Consider the following 21,888-nt stretch of genomic DNA (forward strand, 5'->3'; position numbering starts at 1 on the left):
ACTTGCTTATAAGTAACAGACACTTTTTATGTTTTATGTTTTTAGGTAAATAGACTTAGGTAAATAGACTTGTTTATGACTTGAGAAATAAATTTTAAAAACTTACAAAACAGTTTACTGATGCAACCAATTGCTTTATATAATTCATGTGGCGTCCGTGAGCTCTAGCAACCTCACTGAAGTCCATCCAGTTGTCATTCTGTGTGATTTTCAAAACTTGTGTGTGTGATTTTGAATTTCTATTGACTATTTTTGACATGTAATTTTAAATGTCTTCTTCCAAATAATTTTGTTACTGTTGAGTTCTGACATCTTCTGTGTAACAGTTAGTATTTGCTAGGTAAGAAACTAACCAAAATTCAATGGCTTACAAAAACAGAAATAAACACAAAACATATTTCATTTGCTACATGTGTATTTGCTATGGAAATGCTTTTTCGAGTGTGCTCAGGTGGGCAGTTTCTATATTAGTGTTGCCTGGACTGCAAATGAGGTTTCAGTCAGCTTGTGCCTCGACTGAGGCTGGTTGGTTTAAGATGTCATCACTCTCTTGTCCTGTGGCTTTTGCTGGCTCTTGGGTAGGTCCTGTGTCTCCAACAGCATAGCCCCAGGCTTCTTTACAACATCACTGTGTCTAAGAAGGCAAGCACCAATGGCAATCACTTTCCAAAGCCATGTTTGCATCACATTTTCTAATGTCTTAGTTGCCAAAGAAAATCAATTGCAAAGCCCAGTTTATTGCAAGAACATACTGTATGAGAAGATGGATACAGGGATACCTGACACTGGAAATTATTACTGGAAGAGTGTACCACAAGAAATATGTACTATGTACTTTTTTTTTATACTTATGGGCAAAAAATGTTGGGGTGAAAGATGTACACTTTTCTGATGTTTAGGTATATAAAAGCAAGATATGTTATAGTGGAAACACTCATGTGGACTCCTGTGTGAAATCCCTGTATTAATAGGCAAATGGTTAATACAGCCTAGGTATATTTTATCACATTAATTTTAGTGAAGACATGATATTTTGTTCTTTGGTTTAAATGATTAAATTATATCTTAAGGTAAAATTAGATATTGCTAAAGCAATAGGTAATCTATGAGGGGACTTCAAAAAGTGTATTGAAGGATTCACATTATCTTTTAATTTAATGTTTATGCAGACTTTTTAAGTACCCTCATCTGTTTTCATTAACCCCAAATTAAATTGTCTGCTTTTTGTCAATTAATGTATTTATAGATGCATCTTCAGTTATTTATGTGCTTCCTCTTTTTGAGGCATAAAGGACTATCGTCCAATAGGGAGAAAAGTCTCTTGTGTTGCTGGTGGTGGTGGTTCTTGTTTCCAGCTAATCGGCAGTGTTTTGGTGAGGAGAATCCAAGATCAAGTCACACCAGTTCTCTTCTTAATTCACTCCATTTTCTTTCTCTTTCAGCTGTGCTGCCAGAGTGCTATTTGCATTTCCAAGAGCAACAAAAAATGAATAAGTCTTTGGTGAGTTGTTTGTTTATGTCCTTTACTTTGTCTTACATTGTATTTATGACCTTTATGGGGTCCATGTATTAAAATAGAAAAGTATAAATAAGTAAAACTTAGCTTGTGGGAAATGTAGGAATAAAAGAAAAAGGCGTGTAGACACAGCAGCTTGGCAGAACTTAGGATACTCCATGCTGAGTGAAAATTTGTATCCGGTCCTTTTGATGTCATGGCAAAAAGGAACTTTTGTTTCTTGATTGGAATGAAATTTGAGAGGACAGTATGCTACATTTTTTATGGAACATCCAGATTTGCTGCCACCAAAGTCTGACAGACTATTTTCATTGAGTATGTTGTGGAAAGTTCTTTTTTTTACCACCAACTTGAAAACAAATACTTTCAGTTTTCTGCAGTAAACACAATGACCTAGTGGTAAAGAACAATTCCCTTAAAAAGGTTTTTCTGCAATTTCTAACACAGTGTGAACCCAAACAGCTTTGGGAAGGCCTTATTTGGTTCACAGCTAAAACCTGGATCATTGTGAGGATTGAGTCAACCACAGATTCTTGCGTCACTCTCTGCAGGTTTCTCTCGGTTCCTGTGTTCCTGCAGGTGTGCAGCACACTGTGCAAAGTTATATTTTCTGGAAAATGTTCCCACCGTTCATTTGCTCATGAACCCACTCAGTGTAGTTATAGTTCAGTTCTTCAAAAGTTTGCCAATCACCTAAATTATAATCAGTTTCAATGACTATTCTCTAGCCTTTGCCTTACTTGAATCTTCTGCCCTATTTGAAACTGCTGTTCATGACCTGTTCCCAGAAATTCTTCTGTGTTACTTGCTATGATGACCTCACTGACGGTTTCTTCTTTTTTCTCTGGATTCTTCTACTTTCTATTTGTAGCAGAGTCCATCCAATCACTCCATCCTGGGCCCTATTCTCACTCTGCAATTCTTCTTGAGAGATTCAATCCTCTGTAGTTTTCAGACCTATTCCTCTCCAGTTTGTACCTCTTTGCCAGCCTTTCAACCATAGATTAAACTCCCTGTTGAATACTTCCTTGTAGCTATTAGAAATGTACCTTAAGGTAAAAAAAATTCAAGACCACAGTTACCCACAAAATTCTGTCATGTGCAGAATATAATTTTCCACTCTCAAGAGCCTCAGAAATTTTTTGCTGTTACAGAACGGGCTGAAAGCCCAACATAAACAGGTCCTGTGGCCTGTCATCTGCTCCTCCAGACACACCCACCTCACAGTGAAGACACTGGCAGGAACATGTGGGCACTTCCTTTCAGAGAGGGCTGGTGGGAAGGGGAGCCACATGCAGACACTGGTCTGATCAGTTAGTTCTTCCCACTGGCCACGTGCTGTAGTTCTTTGAACAGGGCCTGGTCCTCATCCCTGGAAAGTTTCCTTGTGACTCTTTACACTCCCCTTTGGCTGTCACAATTTTCTGTCAGCATCCTTAATCCTCACATGCTTGGGTTTGTACTTGACCAACTTTTTTTTTTTTCTATTTCTTGCTTATAGTAATTTGGGGATCCAATGGCCTCCTTTTCATCTTTTATCTTTCTCTGGCCTTTTGGTACAAGAAATGATGTAATCATTAGTTTAGAAAGCACAGGCTTCTGTGCATTAAAATCCAGTAGACCAAAGCTACCCCCACAGAGCAGACACAGGCTCTTTGATTTTTAGCCTCCCTTCAAAGTGTGTCATGTAATTTTCAAATATTTGAGACTTTGTGAATATACTTTTGTTGTTGGTTTCTAATTTAATTTCATTGTGTTTAGAGAACATACTTTATAGTATTTCAGTCTTGAGTCTTGTTTTATAGGTCAGTGTGTACTGTGTCTTGATGAGTGTTCCTGTATTAGTCTGGTTTTTTTCTTTTTCTTTTGTTTTGTTTTGTTTCTTACAACAGAATATGTGAAACTGGATAATGCATTAAGAGAAGAGGTTATTTTTTACAATTTTGGAGGCTAAGCTCAAGTCCAGGATCTTCTTCATGGTGTGGACTCTGTAGGGAGTCCTGTGGCAATGCAGATTAACACATGGTGAGAATGGCAAGAGCACTTTCATGTGCCCAGTGTACAAAGCCACCATTCTATGCCCACAATACCTCATTAACACATTAATCCATTACTTTGTGAGTGGATTAATCTATTCCCCAGGGCATTGTCATCACAATCCAGTCACCTCTTAAAGGTCCCACCTTTCAAGTATTATAATTGGATTTTCTGACTTCTTAACACTGTTATAACAGGGATCAAGTTTCCAACACATTAACATTGGTGGACACATTTATTCATAGCAGCTTCAGATTGTACTCTACAAATATCAATTAGGTTGGACGGGAAAAAACATACTCAGTTTCCCCTCCTATACTCCCAACACACTGCTGGCAGCTGACATCAGATACATGAGGATTTCTCTTCATACACTAAGCCTAGAAGCAATTTTGCAGGAGACATCAAGCAGGGTGCATTTCTAATTCAAATTTATTTTGGCACTGTCTACTTGGAGGTAGGATCATATCTCGTAAGTTAAGAGCTCCATCCCCAAGACTGTCCCCACTTCAGATGCCAGTTGCAAGTCAATGTTCCTGAATCTTCTGACTGGCTCCCACAAAGCCCTTCTTTCTCTTTAGTCTATATAAATTTACTAAAGGGACTCCAAGATCTCAGTGAAACATTTACTTACACTTTCTCATTCATTCCAAAGCACATTTTGAAAAATACAATTATGTGAAGAGATACAAAGGGTGAGGCCTGGAAGGGTCCTGGCACAGGAGGTTCCTTTCCCTTGGATATGAGGTACACCACCCTCCTGGCACACGGATGAGTTCAACTGTCCTGATGCTCCCTCAACCCTGTGTTCTTGGGTTTTTATGGAGGTCGCATTAGGCACAATTGATTATAGCATAGGCCACTGTTGATCAACTTAACCTTCATTTCCTCTCCCCTCCCTGGAAGTTGGGGGTGTGGGCTGTAAGTCCCAACCCTCTAATTACAAAGTTGGCTCCGCTGACAATCAGCTCCCATCCTGAATTTACCCAGGTGCAGCCAGCCACCAGCCAACTGATTAGCAAGCACAGTGACACTCATCACTTTGAAGAGTCTAAGGATTTTAGGAGTTGTATGCTAGGAGGCAGAGACAGAGAACAAATATACATATCCATAATATAATATAGTTAAAATTTTGTCAATTATATCTGTATTCTTCCTGATAATTTTATCTGGTTATTTCATAAGAAAAGAAATTCTGCAACTATGAATGTGGATTTGTCAATTTCTCACTTTAGCTCAGTTTTTTTTTCAGGTACACTCATGTGCCACATAACATTTTAGTCAACAGACCCCATTTATATCTGTGCAGTAATGTACATGGTAGTCCAGGTATGTAGTAGGCTGTACCATGTAGGTTCTGTAAGTGCCCTCTATGAGGTTCATAGAGTGACAAACTTGCCTAATGACACATTTTTCAGAACTTACCCAGTCTTTAAGCACCATGTGAGTGTACTTTGTGGCTCTGTGTTTAGGCACAGACATAGTTATAATTGTTACATCTTCCTCGCATATAATACTTCTGTTATTATGAAAGGGCTTTCTTTTTCTCCCTGTTGATATATTTTTGTCTTGAAGTTTCTTTTTGCTAATATTAATATCTTGACTTAGGCTTTTTATACTTACTGTCAGTGTAGTACATCTTTTACCATTTTTAAAAATTTTACTCTGTTTGTGTCTTTGTATTTAAATCATGTCTCTGTGGATAGCATATAGTTGGGTCTTACTTTCCTGTCAAGCCTGACAGTCTCTGCATAAAGTAGAATATTTAGTCCAATTCAATTGAAACTAATTATTAATAAGCTTAGAATTGGGTCTGCTATTTTGCTTCCCAGTTTCTCTTTGTCTCAATTGCCATTTTGTCCTGTTTTTCCTTTCCTAAATTGTTTTTGGGTACTCAATTTATTTTTATTTATTTATTCACTTATTTTTCAGTATGATCAACTACTGGCCTCTTAAAATTATTTTCAAAATAATCTATTTTTAATTTCGGTAAAAAAACACATATACACATATAAATTTAACCATTTCTTAACCTTTAAGTGGTGTTAGGTATATTCACACTGTTGTGCAGCAGATATCCAGAACTTTGTATCTTGGAAAACTGCAAGTCTGTACTCATTAAATGACAGCTCTCAATTTCCCTCTCCTCCCAGACCTTGACAACCACCATTCTACTTTGTGTTTCTAAAAATTTGACTTACATCAGTGGAGCCATACAATATCTGTCATTTTGTGAGTGGCTTATTTTCCTTTGCATAATATTATCAAAGTTCCATGTTACAGCTTAAGACTGTGAGGACTTTCTTTGTTTTTAAGGCTATCTAATATTCCTTTATGAACATAAAATGTTTTGTTTCTGTATTCACATTTGTCTGTTGACATGTGGAGTGCTTCCAACTCCTAAGTGAATAATGTTGCCATGAACACAGTTGTGCAAATATTTTGCACTACTGCTATTAATTATTTTAAATTTATACACAAAATTGGATTGTTGGATTATATGGTAATTCTAATTTTAATTTTTTAAAAAGCCACTGTATTATTTTTATAGTGGCTGCACCCTTTTACATTCCCACCACCAAAAGAGTTGACAAGGGTTCCAATTTTGCCTGTGCTTGTGATTTTCTATTGAGTGTGAAGTAATATCTCATTGTGGCTTTAGTTTGCATTTCTTTAATGGTTAGTGATGTCAAGCATGTTTTCATATGCTTGTTAGCCATTTGTATATCATCTTTGAAGCAATGTCTGTTCAAGGCCTTTGCCCATTTTTAAACAGGTTATTTGTTTTTTGACTTGTGAGTGGAAGGAGTCTATGTATTCTGGATATTAATTTCTTGTGAGATATGTGATTCACAACTGTTTCATTTTTGGGGTGCTAATGTAAATAGTGTGGTTTTTGTTTTTTCACTTTTTGTTTTTTTACTTCAAATTCCACGTGTTTTTTGCTAGTATATAGGAAAGTGATCAAATTTGCATATTAACTTTGGATCCTGCAATCTCATTATAATCACTTATTAGTTCCAGAAGTTTTTTTGTCCGTTTTGGATTTTTTACACACTATCATATGATCTGTAAACAAAGACAATTTTATTTTATTTTCCTTTATGTATGCCTTTTATTTTAAGTAGTTATCTTATTGCATGAGCTAGGACTTTAAGTACGATGTTGAAAAGAGTGTTGAGATGGTGCATTCTTGATTTGTTTCTGATTTTGTTGGAAGGCTTTGAATTTCTCACCATTAAGTATCATATTAGCTGGGGTTTCTGTGGATAGACTTTATCAAGTTGATGAAGTTTCCCTCTAATTCTGGTTTACTGAGAGTATTTATCAGGAATGGTGCTGTATTTTGTCTCATGCTTTTTCTGGTTCTATGCTATGATCATAAGGTTTTTCTATTTAAGTCTGCTGATGTGATGGATTATATTAGTTGATGTTCAAATGTGTACCAGTTTGCATGATTGGAACAAATCTGACTTGATCATAATGCACAGCTTTTTAAAAATACATTTTTGGATTACGTTTACCAATATTTTTTTGAGGACTTTTGTATGTATATTCATGAGTGGTAATGATTTGTACTTTTCTCTTCTTGTAATGTCTTTTCCTGGTTTTCGTATTGAGGTAATGCTGTCCTCATAGAATGAGTTGGGAAGTACCAATACACAGTAGGGAATTGCTATAATTTCTTCCTTAAATGTTTGGTTGAATTTACCATTGAACACATCTGGGATGGATGTTTTCTGTTTTGAAGATTATTAATGATTTACTCATTTTCTATAACAGATATATGCTTATTCATATTGTGTGAATATTGTTAATTGTATCTTGTGAGGATTTGATCTATTTTATCTAAATTTTCAAATGTGTGCAAGAGAATTAGTCACAGTATATCGTTATTATCCTTTTATGTCCACAGGATCTGTAGGGATGCCCCTCCTCTCATTCCTAATATTGGTTGTTTTGGTCCTGTGTTTCCATAGCCTTTTTATAGGATTCCTAACTCTATTTATCTTTCCGAAGAATCAGATATTTTGTTCTTTGTTTTTGATTGTCGCTATTGACTTTCTATTTTAAAATTATTAATTTGTGTGTGTGTGTGTAAAAGCATATAGAACTTTATACATTGTTTCCACTATTATTGGGTACAACCTCTTATTTGTTAGATCAATTCAGAATAAGAAAAATAAAATCTTTTATTTTACTTCCACTTATTTCTTTTTTAATTCTCTTCCTTTTTTTATGGAGATCAAGATTTCTGACTATATGCATCTTATTCTTCTGTCAACAGAAATTCTTTTAATATTTCTTGCAAGACATTTACACTGCAGCAGATTTCCTTAATTTTTGTTCATATGAGAAAGTATTTTTCCTTCCCTTTTGAGGGATGATTTTACAGGGTAGAGAACTCTAAGTCGGTGGGTTTCTTCTCTTGACGCTTTGATTGTTTCATTTCACTGACTTCTTACTTGCATGTATTCTGAGCAGATTTTATATGTAATTCTTATCTTTTCTTCTCTATAAGTATAGTAAGATTTTGTTCCCTTTTCCTTTTTGTGTTTTTTTTTTAAATTGATTTTCTGTGTTTTAATAATGATATGCTTAGGTGAAGTTTTTGGCATTTATCATGGTTGATATTCTCTGAGATTCCTGGGTCTATGGTTTGGTGTCTGACAATCTGTGGAAGCTCTCAGGCATTATTGTTCCAAATATACATTCTGTTTCTTTCTGTCTCTCTTTCTATATTTTTTGGGAGGGTGGTTGTCTCATTATTCTATGGGACAATTTTGTAGTTTCCCACAGTCCTTGGATATTATGTTCTTTTCTGTCTTAGTTCTCTTTGTTTTTCAGATTTTGAAGTTTCTATTGATGTATTTTCAAGCTCAGAGATTCTTTTCTCAGTCTTGTTCAGTCTGTTAATAAGCTAATTTAAAACATTCCTTATTTCAGTTACAGTGTTTTTGATCTGTGCTACTGTTTTTATGTTTGTTTGCTTGTTTTGGTACTTTCTTAGAACTCTTATGTGTACTTTCATTGTCCATCTGCTGTTAAGTACTCTCTACTTTATCCATTTCATCCCTAAGCTTATTCATCAGTTTTTTTTTTAAAATAACTTGTTTGAAAGTTTTAACATTATGATCATGGCTTTTTCTGATGCTTCCTCTATCACTTCCAGCTGTGTTTCTTTGCTTGTTTATTATGGGGTGGTGGGGTTTGTCTTTAAAAGTGCATTGTAATTGTTTTCTTTATAGCCAGATATGATGTAACAGGAAAAAGAAACTACTGTAAATATGCATTCAGTAATTTGGTCATAAGCTGTGGAGAGGTGGGAGCTGTCTTAGTCCATTTGGACTTCTATAACAAAATATCTTAGAGTAGGTAATGAAGAAACAGCAGAATATTCTGGCATATTTAAAGGTTTGCCTTTTTTCTCAGAGGTGAAAGCAGGGGGGAGATCTTTTTTATTATTAACTGTAGGATCCTGTTCATGCTTGTGACAGTGAATTACACAGTACTTTGGTTTCCTGCTATGACTGGGTCTCCTGGAGTTTTAACCCTCAGAGTTGTCTACAACTCTATTGATGAGCCTCCATCAATTTGTCAGTCACAATTTAAGTTTTCCCGCTCTTACACTGTTTCCCATGGTGGTTTCCAATAGTAAATATCCACTCCTATAAGCCATGACTCCATATATTTGCCTGTCTGCCTCGCTAATCTTTGGGGCAGCAGTGTGCTATGTGTCCTTTTCTTTCTTACTGTTCAAGAAGAGTTATTGATTTTTCAGTCTTCAGCTTTTTATTTGTTCTTACAATGTAGTGATGATTTTCAAGTGTTTGTGTGTGTGTGTGCAGGAATAGAAAAGTGGAATGTACTTCTAGAAGTACCTTTTTAATGTTTACATAGATAATCAAAGGATTTTGCTTCATAACTATGAAAGTGATCAATTGTATTGGTAGACTTCTTAATACTGAGTTTTCCTTTATTCATGAAATAAATTCAGAAAAATTTTCCTGATCCTCACAGTCTATTTCTCTTCTGCTATCTTTATATATTAATGTTTCTGCAGATTCCCTAAGTTTTTAGTTTAATGTTATAGATTCATTAACTCTGATTACTAAAGACATCGATGAAATTCTAATATTTTCTAAGTCTTTATTATCAGCTTAGATATCTGTCCTAAACACTGAAATTATATATCTAATAGCCATTTGGACATTTCCAAAGATATTTTAAGTATAATGTGTTCAAATCTGTGTCACTTCTGCATTATAGATGTTTTTTAACCCAATTTTACAAATTTTACTTTACAATGCCAATACCTAAGTAGCTGAAATCATGTAAATAGCCTGGGAATAAGATTCATTTTTATTCTCTGTGCAGCAAAGTAGAACCATGTTCTGCTGCTGCTTTTTCTTTCCTTTTTTTCCTCTTTGCTATGCTTACTGCTGTGTGTCCTGATGACAGGTGATCATCTAGTACTCTGTTTTCTTCCCTTCTAATTCTCGCACAAGCACCTTAACCATTCCCTTCTAGTGGATGAATGTCAAATGCAAATCTGATTATGTCATTTACCTGTCCTTACAGGACCTTATTATTTACACCTCGTGGTTTGAAAAGTGGCAGTATTCACCCCGGGGTGGACACAAGCAATTTTTTTGCACACAGAGAGGAAATTTGGAAATGTTTGGTACATGCTTTTAATTTGAAAGTAATTTAAAGTCAACAATGAGGGCATAAGATTTTTGATATTTGATTTTTGTCAAATTGTTTTTATCCCATCCTCTAGACATAGTACTGTATGTAGTTCCCTTAATATAGAGTGAGTTGTTTGTGTCCTTCTGACTTGACTTTTGCTCTTTACTCATATACTTTACATGGAAAAGCTAAGCATCTTTGGCATTTCAGTGGAGTTGAAACTGAACACAAAATAGAACTATATTTTCTCATTCTTTCTTACACCACACTGTATTGCACTTGGCTCTAAATTAGTTCAACTCACTTTTTTTTCAGGTAAGTATTTATACTTATGTCTTCATACTATGATATAGATCCCTCGGAGGGTAGAATTTTATTCATCCTTTTATCTGTAGCAATAATGATGGTCTAGATCTTTAAAGTGGCTTTGTAGTAGTATTTTTTTGCAATTAATAATTGATTACAGTTGCAGAATCTTCCTGTTGTGATTTTTCTTTCTTCTACCATATGGACTACATTACCTGTTGTAAGATACATATGTACATGCACCCACAGAATTATGAACTTCCAGATTTCCATTTTGTGAACCAGGTCTGGTGACTTGAGTTGAGGAGAAATGTGCTGTTACAGGGGTTAGTGTCTTTTGAGGATGTTGCTGTGGACTTCACATGGGAGGAGTGGCAGGACCTTGATGATGGTCAGAGGACTTTGTACAGGAATGTGATGCTGGAGACCTACAGCAACCTGGTGTCATTGGGTGAGTGAAACTCCTCAGTGTTGGGGCAGTACTTTCTTCTTGTATGATACATAATCACTTATAAGATTTAATGCTATGTAGGTACGATTTTATTCCATAAAGAATGCATCATCCCTCTCCAAAGAAACATTGAAATTGGCCCTGTCATTTCATAGCATCTTAAGATGAACTCTTGTCATCCTTTCAAGAACCTGACAACAATTTTGCAAAGTCCCTTTTATTATCCATTAAAGGGTACTGTATTACCAAACCTGAAGTGATCTTCAAGTTGGAGCAAGAAGCAGAACAATGGACAATAGACTCCCAAAACCAGAGTCTACAAGGTTATTATGTCCTGGGCACTGAGGCTGGAAAGAGTAAGGTCCAGCAGATTTTGGTCATGTTCAGCTGTTTTTACCAATATATTTGCTAGATTTCAGACCAGAGAACTGCTGGCCTACTTAGAAACTCATGCATTATATAATCTTGAAAGAGGGCTCTAACACTTATACACCCACATTTTATTTTAATGAGTAGTTCATATATTTCCCCAAATCTAATCTCTGCCTTTCTTCTTTTAGACCCTTTTATTTACTGTGAACTTTATCTGTATTCTTGGTAGCTCTCTTTTGGTCCATTATCATGTACATCTTCTTCCAGAATGTTTTAGTCCATGTTTTTCTGCTTGTAACTTTATAAATGAAAATTGGTAATTTATAAGGAAACAAAATTTATTTTTTATAGTTATGTAGGCAGACAAGTCCAAGGCTGATGCATCACATCTGGTGGGGGTCTTCTCATTTGTGGAGACTCTCAGTAGAGTCCACAGTTGGTGCAGTGTGTCACAAGGTGAGAGTGGCAAAAGTGTGTCCACATGCTGTTTAAAGCCACCAATCTACCCCCAATAACCCATTAACTCACTATTTCATGAACAGATCAATCCATTCATAAAGTCATGGCCTTCACTATCTAATAACTTCCTCAAAGCCTTACACTTCAAATACCATAGTTAGATTTTCTACACTATTCACACTGTTAATATGATGATCAAGCTTCAATATGTGTTTGGGGGAACATTTAAATTATAGCACAAACATTTATTTATTCACATATTTTTAACTACATCATAATTAAGTGGGTTTTATGCACTGTTTATTTTATATAGAGTTGTACTTAAAACAGCAATAATCTAAATGATGTCTCTTTCATAGGGTTCACATTCTGATGAGAATCAAGATAATAATATACATTAAATATTTGTATTAGAATCATGAGGAATATGTAACCACAATGAGAGAGACAGAAAAGTGGGTAGTGAGAATTTAAGAAGGATATCCACATTGGGCAGTTCTAGGAAGATTATTGTTTACTTTGGCATAACGTAAGTTCAACTTAACTCTTCTCCAGATTTGACATATTATACTTGCATAAGTATAAAATTGAGAGTTTAGAGAGGACATCACTATTGGAGCTACAAATTTGGAAATTGGTTGCTTACAGCTGATTTTTAAAGTCATAATTATAGAGGAGGTTACCTAGGGTGTTAATAAGAAGATGAGCAAAGAGGTTGAGAAGTGAGCATTGTGTACCATGAATCAGAAAGTATGAAGCTGTTAAGGATACAGCATAGGCACCTGGAAAGGAGCTACTGGACTTGGAAGGAGATTCAGGAGATTGTGTGTCCCAACATCAAGTGAACCAAGAGTTTTATTTGGAAGGGCTCAGATTTTTTTGTGGAGTACTGGAACTTGAAGTTAGCACGTTCTGCTTCTCTTTGTGAATATTATTCTAAACCAAACCAAGATAACAAGGAATGTACACAAGACTTTATTTTTTTTATGAAAATAGGACACAACTGAATCTTCATTGCAAAAAATTAAAGCCTCAGAAAGAGCAAATTATAAAGCAGAGGTGTCTGCACCAGAAAACGGAGGTAGAATGCCAGTTAAACTCAGAAGGAGTTAAATAGAAATGGAAATATTGTGGGTACATCCTGGGTTGACAACCAAATGTCTTAAACCTGCAGAAAAGGGGTGCACAGTGTGGTAAAATGGAGCTTTTTGAGAAGCAGAGGCAGTGATGTTAAATGAGAAAGCTGTAGTAAGATGGTTTTATCTACTGTGTGGGAAAGGAGATATTTTATCTGAAAAATTTCCAGATGTCTGGAATAAAAACTAAACGAACGTTTAGAATAAAAACTAAATGAACAATAGGAGCAAAATTCTTAACCTAAGCCAAATTTCTGTTTAAATGAAAGAAAATTGGTTTCCTGCTGATCCTGAAAGTACCTGATCTGATAAAGTATTACCATACTCAAATCAGAATAAGAAGGGGGAAAAGCACTATGTGATACCCACTGTTGTTATAAGAATAAAATTGAGAAATAAAATAGGGTAAACAAATGTCACATGATAAGCACTTGGTTGAAAATTATGACCAAGTGTAGGTGAAAGTTTTACCAAATATTTTCTTATGCATGGAAAATAAAGAAAATTGTACATCAGAAAATATGTTAATACAATTTATTACATGATGGTAGTATGTAGGAAACATGTATACTTATAAATCCAATTTCCATTATTCATTTTTGTACAATCCTATTTCATGAGAATATGAAAAAACTTCTTTACCTTTACATGCTCATTTAAGCAGTACTTATGTGTGGCTTATGGATATGGTATTTTTTTCTTCTTTTAGATGTACAGATAGTCAAAGCTCTAATTACAAAAAGCCAAGAACATCATGATACACATTTGCAGGATGCTGTAATTACCAACCGCAATACATCAAGTGAGGAGAGAGTTGAAATAGACCAAGCATTTCATTTGAGCTCAAACCATATTTCAAATTCAATTATAAATAGTGAAAAGTATTTAGGAATGAGGTGCAAAGAGTTCAATGTATGTCAGAATGCACTTCCTCCTAGAGAGGCTGATTGGATGCATGCTGGAGAGAAATCTGATGAGGGTAATATAACTGGGAAATTGTGGAGACATTGTGAGCATCTTAATCAGCATTCCAAGATTCATGCTCAGCAGCAGGCTTTTGAATATAGTGGACAATGGAAATCCTTCAACACAGAGCCAATATTATTGGAACAGAAGAAAGTATATATGGGAGAGACATCCTGTAAATTTGATTATGGGAAAGCCTTTTATAAGTCAGCTGTTCTTGCCCAAGAGACAATTCCAGTATCAGAGAAAGCATTTCAGTTTGATGTATGTTTGAGAAAGTTTTGTGAAAATTATGCACTCACTGAACAGCAGAAAATACACACAGAAAAGAAACCCTATAAATATAGTGAATGTGATAAATCATTCATGAAGAAATTACCCCTTATAATCCATAAGAGCACACATACAGGGGAGAAGCTATATGTGTGTAATGAATGTGGGAAAACCTTTCACAAGTCCTCAAACCTCAGCAAGCATCAGAGAATTCACACAGGTGAAAGATCATATGAATGTAGTGAATGTCAAAAAACCTTTCATGACAAGTCAAACCTCAACAAGCATAAGAGAATTCACACAGGTGAGAAACCATATGAATGTAAAAAATGTAGAAAAACTTTCTACTATAAATCACAACTCAATGTACATCAGAGAACTCACACAGGTGAGAAACCATATGAATGCAAAGAATGTGGAAAAACTTACTCATCTAAATCACACCACAGTGAACATCAGAGAACTCACACAGGTGAGAAACCATATGAATGTAAAGAATGTGGAAAAACTTTCTACTCTAAATCAAACTTCAGTGTACATCAGAGATTTCACACAGGTGAGAAACCATATGAGTGTAGTCAATGTGGAAAAACCTTTCACAGGAAGTCACACTTCAGCACACATCAGAGAATTCACACAGGTGAGAAACCATATGAATGTAGTCAATGTGGAAAAACCTTTCACATCAAGTCACTCCTCAGCACGCATCAGAGAATTCACACAGGTGAGAAACCATATGAATGTAAAGAATGTAGAAAAACTTTCCACCGTAAATCACGCCTCAATGAACATCAGAGAACTCACACAGGTGAGAAACCATATGAATGTAAAGAATGTGGAAAAACTTTCTACTCTAAATCAAACCTCAGTGTACATCAGAGACTTCACACAGGTGAGAAACCATATGAATGTAGTGAATGTGGAAAAACCTTTCACAGGAAGTCACACCTCAGCACGCATCAGAGAATTCACACAGGTGAGAAACCATATGAATGTAGTGAATGTGGAAAAACCTTTCATGAGAAGTCAAATCTCAGCAAGCATCAGAGAATTCACACAGGTGAGAAACCATATGAATGTAAAGAATGTGGAAAAACTTTCTACTCTAAAGCAAACCTCAGTGTACATCAGAGACTTCACACAGGTGAGAAACCATATGAATGTAGTGAATGTGGAAAAACCTATTACAGGAAATCGCACCTCAGCAGGCATCAGAGAATTCACACAGGTGAGAAACCATATGAATGTAGTGAATGTGGAAAAACCTTTCACAGGAAGTCACACCTCAGCAGCCATCAGAAAATTCACACAAGTGAGAAACCATATGAATGTAGTGAATGTGGAAAAACCTATCACAAGAAATCGCACCTCAGCAGGCATCAGAGAACTCACACAGGTGAGAAACCATATGAATGTAGTGAATGTGGAAAAACCTTTCACAGGAAGTCACACCTCAGCAGCCATCAGAAAATTCACACAAGTGAGAAACCATATGAATGTAGTGAATGTGGAAAAACCTTTCACAGGAAGTCACACCTCAGCAGCCATCAGAAAATTCACACAAGTGAGAAACCATATGAATGTAGTGAATGTGGAGAAACCTTTCACAGGAAGTTACACCTCAGCAGGCATCAGATAATTCACACAGGTGAGAAACCATATGAATGTAGTGAATGTAGAAAAGCTTTCTCCTCTAAATCACACCTCAATGGACATCAGAGAACTCACAAAGGTGAGAAACCATATGAATGTAAAGAATGTGGAAAAACTTTCTACTCTAAATCAAACCTCAGTGTACATCAGAGACTTCACACAGGTGAGAAACCATATTAACGTAGTCAATGTGGGAAAACCTTTCATGGGAAGTCAAACCTCACCAGACATCAGAGAATTCACACAGGTAAGAAACCATATGAATGTAATGAATGTTCAAAAATTTTCTGAAGTAAATCAGACTTCAATGTACATCACAGTACTCACACAGGTGAGACACCATATGAGTATAAAGAATGTACAAAATCTTTCTACCATAACTTGGATCTCAATAAACATAAGAAAAGTCACACATAGAAAAGGCCCTATGAATACAATGAGTGTGAAAAAACCTTCAAACGTAAGTCAATCTTCAACATGCATCAGAGATTCACACAGATGAGAAGACCTATGTATGAAGTGAATGTGGAAAAACTTTTCACCAGAAGTTAAACCTCAGCAAGCATTGGAGAATTTACACATGTGAGAATCCAGATGATTGTAAAGAATATAGGAAACGTTTCCACAGTAAAGCAGACCTCAGTGTACATCAAAGAACTCACACAGTTGTGAAACCATATGAATGTAGGAAATCTTCCTACCAGAAATCAAACCTTGCTAGTCATGAGCACACTTCAGGATGCATCAGAGAACTCATGTGAAAGAGAAAACCTATGAATGTACAGCTGTCCATTCATATCCACAGTGGATTGGTTTCAAAACTTTCCATAGATACCAAAATCTGTGGATGCTCAAGTCTTATATGAAGTGGTGAGCTATTGTGTAACATTCTGCTGCACAATTTCACATCATGTCTAGATTACTTATATTACTGAATATGTTAAAAACAATATAAGTAGTTGTAGTTTTTTTGGTATATTTTGCATTGCCATACTTTCTTTTTTTCAAATATTTTTGACCTATATTTGGTTCAATCCACGAATGTGGATCTTGTGGATATGGAACGCTCATTGTAATGAATGTAGAACATCTTTTGTCAGAAGTCACACCTAAGCAGACATCAGAGAATTCACATAAGGGAGAAATACTGCATGGCAAAGACTAGCTATTTTTTTCCAGAAAAATACACACACACACACACACACACAAAACACTGTCTTTTGTACAGACAGCTTTTTCAGCAAATGGTGCTGGGAAAATTGTATACACTTGCAGAAAGATAAAGTTGAACCCCTCACACAAATCAGACCCATTCACAAAACTATTCAAAATAGATCTCTTATTGTTTGTAGGAGATAAAATTATAAAACTTATAGAGCAATAATGGAGTAAATATTTGTAATTATAAGGTAGGTAACAATTTCTTAGAAATTACACCAAAATCACGTTCTAGAAAAGGAAATAAAAGATAAACTGCATTTGATAACATTTTGACACTTATGTTTTTCAAATGAGGCCATAAAGAAAATAAAAAGACAAGTCAATTAATGTAAAAAAGTTTTAAATTATTTATCTTTGTGAGGGGTATATTTTGAAATAAAGGTGAAACTCTTAAAAGTCAATAATAGACAATCAAGTCTTTAAAATGGACAAAGGATTTAAATACACGTGTCTACAAGGAAGATATGCAAATTATCAATAAGTATGTGGAAATATGAACATTATTGTAATTAGAGAAATGCAAATGAAAACCTTAAGGAGGATAATTAATACCCAATAAAATGGCTATAATATAGGCAATAATAAGTGTCAACAAAGATGTACAGAATATGGAACTGTCATATTGTAAATGAGAATGTAAAATAGTGCAGGCACTTTGAAAAACATTTTGGCAGTTTCTCAAAATATTATCTAGAATCACCGTAGTGCTCAAACATTTCTTTTTCAAGTGCATGCAAAAAAATAAAAAAATAGATAAGTTTAGGGCCAAAGACTCATGTATGAATGCTCATAGCAGCACTATTTATAATTGCCAAAAGTAAATGAAACAAATATTCATCCACAAGCAGAATTTAACATGTATGTGGTGTATCTGTGGCATAGAATACTATTCCCCAATCAAAGCAGATATAGTAATGATATCTGCTCTAACAGGAAAGATCATCAACATTGTCCAGCTATGTGAAAGAAACTAGACCTAAAGAAACTACATAATTTATTTTTGCACTTAAGATATTTTTATAAAGGCTCATCCATAGGCACAGGAAAGGCATTAAAAATTTTCTAGAGCTGGAGTGGTGAAAGAGTAAATGCAAATGAGATGAGTCATGGACATATTCTAAAGTTTGTGATTATGGTTATATAATTGTATTTTCTAGTATTCCACATGTGTGTAATTTTATGTGTTGGACTTAGTGATAATTAAAAAAGAAAAGTTGAAAAAAATGAAAATGAACTCTGAAGATGAATATGCTGTAGGTGGAGGTCTTTGGCAAGTACTCTTGGAAGAGTCTCAATATATTATTTTCTCATTGGCTGATGGCCACTAACAGGATTATCCAATCAGAGCTGGCCTACTGGTCTTTCAGAAGCCCTTTTTTGAAAACGGAGTATGAATAGGCTTCCAAGGTCCCTACGTGCCATTTTTCTCTTTTCTCAGGCTTGGCATCTCTGCTCTTCACAGCTGGGCTGTGCTATTTTTCAAACAGTGTAAAAACACCATCCCTGAGTCTCAGAGCAAAGACATGAGCTGCAGAGAGTGACAACAGCAGAATGAATGACTCTGCTAGTATGTCAGAGATGGTGGGAGCAGATTCTCCCAGAGGTTAGTGTTCCTGGGTCCATGCACTTCTCAATCCTACCCCAACAAGTCAGGCTTTCTGGGAACAGATTTCATAATCTGTGAGCTTTTTACATAGGGACAATGTCCACAGTCCCCAAGCATATTTCTCCTAAAGCGCTGGAGGAAGGAATAGTAACTTATGACATACATGTGAATGTACATCTTCCTGGAATAATTCACTGGTTGTGGTGGGTCATTGCAGGAGCTGCCTGGTTGCCTTAGCATCTATAGGGGAAAAAAGAGAACAGACTCACAGTCTGCTAATTGCCCCCAGGGCTCTGAGTATCTTGCTCAGGTCATGCTGGGCTTGGGGAACGGGAATGTAGTCGCTATTTGTTGTCACAGAAGTCAGGTTGAGTCTAGGGATAAATGACCCTACCTGACTACCTTCTGTTGCCACATTCTGGAAAACATCAGGAGGGTCTCCTTCTCCTGATTGGTGAGAGTATAATGACATCCTGGCACTCTGTTGTTTATTTATTTCTACAGCCTTCCAGAGTACTCCTGTGGGTGTTTCTTAGGTAAATTCCATAGTTTATAGTTGGACGTTGTAGATAGGAGGAGGAAAAATGGTTCTTGTCATCTTGTTCAAACAGGAAGTTCCAGTTTACAAATATTTTCTTTGACTCAGGGCTTTTCTGTCATTTTTAACTAATTTATCTAAATTGACATCAAAGGTCCTCCAACACAACAATGATAAAGTTTAAAATTGAAGAGACTCCATTTCCCCACTGAACACCGATACTTTTCCTCCTATAGACTACACTCCCATAACTGCATGGGTTAAGTTTCTGAAGAAGAGATCCTGTTTTACCCATCTGGTTTCTCTTCAGGTTCATGAGTGTGCCTTTTGTAACAAGGTAGCTGTCATCTAAAAACACATTAATTTGTTTGTGATTTTATATTAACTTGGAATTCCAGGACAGTGTTGATTGATTAGTTATTGTACTTAACCTGTATTGTTCCTGATTGTATTAGGGCTGCTGCAGTCCTTTTAAGAAATAATGATGTTTGCTGAAGATTTTTTTCCTACAGATAGTTATAAAATCGTATGACTTTGAGTACCTCCATACCAGTCTAGTTTCCTTGAGAAAATATTTTAAAACCTTAAAATAGTCTTAGTTACTGTATTTTTTAGGCCCTTGTAAGTAAGGTGGAGAGCAGAAACCACATTGTGGCAGTTGTATCCACAATGGCTGGAGCAAAGTTTGCGCTCAAATGCTAGAGATGGAAATGGAACCCTTATTCATAATTTTGGTTAAAAAAAAAAAGCCAATGTCAAGAAGTGCTGTTCTTCATGGTCTGCTCCTCATGGGAGTATGGAGGACTTAATTGAAGCTCATTCAGGTCAGCAATGGCTTCCTGTCTCCAACCAGAAGACACTCCTTAGTCCTCGACTTATTATATAATTCTCAGTAGCCATTGAAATTTCTCCTTGGTTTCGGTAACACTGGTGTCCCTGTTTTCTCTTCACACTCTCTTGCCCTTCTTTTTAGTCCACATAGGGAGTTCAAAATTGAAAGTTTAAATGACCCCATGTCCAAGACTTGGTATTTGTTCTTATTGGTGTTCTCTTGCTAGACAGCATCACCTGTGCTCAAAGATGCATGCTGGTTCTGAATTTTATCCTCACTTCATCCAGATCTTATCTATATTTCATGAGTTCTATTCTTGGTCATCTGATGTTTCTCAAACTTGACTCCTGAAACACAAAATGTTTTCCTGCTCTTGCAACAAAAACAAAGTCAATAAACAACACACAAAAAAAATTAAAAACTGGGGGAAATCCCGTGTGTGTGTGTGTGTGTGTGTGTTTCTTTCTTCTCATAACTGTCAACAAAGGTTTTCCAAGTATTGCAATCTAGATATTTGGAAAACAGGTTGGTCCAGGATCCTCTCATAGTCACACAAATATGTGATTTTTGTTCATTTGTTTTTGGCTCTCACATATTTCTCAGTTCTATCAACTCTTCTCTACCTCAACTCTGATGACCAAGTACAAGGTACCATCACTCCTAACAATGCTGGGCTCTAAAAAATTACAGTGAACTGCTGGTAGGGGAATATCCAAGTCATTATTCCATTTTAAAATTTGTGTTTTTGTCCTTTCATTACATTCGGTTGTTTTTAGTATAAAATTAGAACACTTGCATTCCTAAAATTTTTTCCAGAGTTTTTCATTTTTTTTGATGCTATTTTCAATGGTATCACTTTTTTAGTTATGTTTCCAGAATGTTTATTGCTAGTATATAGAAATACAATTGATTTTTTTACATTGACGTCATAACCTGCTACATTGCTGAACTCATTTATTTTTAAGGATTTTAAGTTGAATTCCACAGGATTTCTTTTATACCCAGAATTATATTTTGAGCACTAAAGTAAAGCTTTACTCTTTTTTAAATAAAGTTTTGCAATTCAGAATCCTTTTTTCTCATTTTTATTGCATGATTTCCTTAGAAAAAGCCTCTTGTATTTATTACAAGCAGTAAAAGTAAAAGATTGAAGAAGAACAGATAAATATGTCTCCAGCAAAGGAATCCAACAAAGCATAGAGTTTGCTATGTTTTTGTTGTTACTATAATAAAATTCTGTAACATGATTTTTGTAAGCCTCATGGTAACCACAACACAAAAGCTTAAGAGACATACTAAAAATAGCGAGAAATCAAAATATAATGCTAGAGAAAACCACTTTACCACAAAGGAAGACAGTACGTATGGGAAAAAAAATAACCTACAAAATCACCAGAAAAAAATAATAAAATGGCAGTAACAACTCCATGTATATCAATAATAGCCCTAAATATAAATGGATTGAATGCCTTAATTACAATATAATAAGAGGAATAGAAATAATTATGTCAAAGGGATACCTGTACTCCAATGTTTATTGCAGCATTACTTATAATAGACAAGAGTTGCACGAGCCCAAATGTCCATCATCAGATGAGTGAATAAGGAAAATGTGGTATGTCTACACAATGAAATGCTACTGTACTATAAAAAGAATGAAATGCTACCATTCGCAGCAACATGGATGGACTTAGAAAAAATTATATTAAGTGAAATAAATTAGGCACAGAAATTGAAATACCACATGTTCTCACTAATTTGTGGAAGCTAAAAATCAATCAATTAATATACAAACAAACAGTGGGCAGGGGTTGGCGGGGAAGAAGACA

General features: G+C 35.5%; 1 pseudogene; it reads left to right on the forward strand.

Annotated features, from left to right (window-relative positions):
• The window catches only part of LOC134376044 (zinc finger protein 717-like), a 31,671-nt pseudogene that overhangs the window by 1,570 nt on the left and 8,213 nt on the right, over window positions 1-21,888 (forward strand).

This window comes from Cynocephalus volans, chromosome 4, assembly GCF_027409185.1.
Source record: "Cynocephalus volans isolate mCynVol1 chromosome 4, mCynVol1.pri, whole genome shotgun sequence".
In the NCBI taxonomy this organism is placed as follows: Eukaryota; Metazoa; Chordata; class Mammalia; order Dermoptera; family Cynocephalidae; genus Cynocephalus; species Cynocephalus volans.